Raw genomic sequence first — 698 nt, forward strand, 5'->3', positions numbered from 1 at the left:
TGCTCCCTGTGGCCCGCAGGGATGCCCCCCTGCCGCTGCCCGCAGCCCGACCAGGACGAAGACCTGCCCGTGGGATGCGAGGACCCAGCTGGAGAGGGGCAGCGGGGCTGGGAGGGAGCCCCAGCAGCAGCTGAGGAGGAGCCCTGCAGGCTGGTGCTGAGCACACCCAGCAGCATCCTGCGGGACAGGGAGATCGACGAGGTGAGGCACCCTCCGGCCTGCACAGGGACCCCACCGTCCTGCTCATCTGCCCCACCCACAGCCATGACCACCGTCCTACCAGGAACTGGCCCAGTGTGAGGCCAGATGGGTGACATCCCCCTGTGCCTGGGGACGGTCACCTCAGCAGCACCCCTTGGGGGGAAGGATGCTTGGGGAGCCATCTCAGAAGGGTTTGCAGGGTGAGGACGCTTGAGGGAAGTATCCGAGGACACTGCTGGGAGGGGCGGGGGCTGGAGGAGACCCCTTCTGGAGCATGTTGAGGGGGAGGGTGCTTGGGACCACCTCTCGGAAGGATGCTCAGGTGAGTCTCTTGGGAGGATGCTTGGAGGAATGATGTGTGGGACCACCTCTCGGGAGGACTCTGGATGAGATCTCTCGTGTTTGTGCTGAGGGGCAGGGGAGGATGCTCAGCCGGTCAGCACAGACTGAAGCCACTGTGCCCCAGCTGGGCCCCCAGCTGCCCCCCCGGGTGGGGC

This window comes from Corvus brachyrhynchos, unplaced genomic scaffold (genome assembly GCF_000691975.1).
Source record: "Corvus brachyrhynchos isolate BGI_N302 unplaced genomic scaffold, ASM69197v1 scaffold661, whole genome shotgun sequence".
Lineage (NCBI taxonomy): Eukaryota > Metazoa > Chordata > Aves > Passeriformes > Corvidae > Corvus > Corvus brachyrhynchos.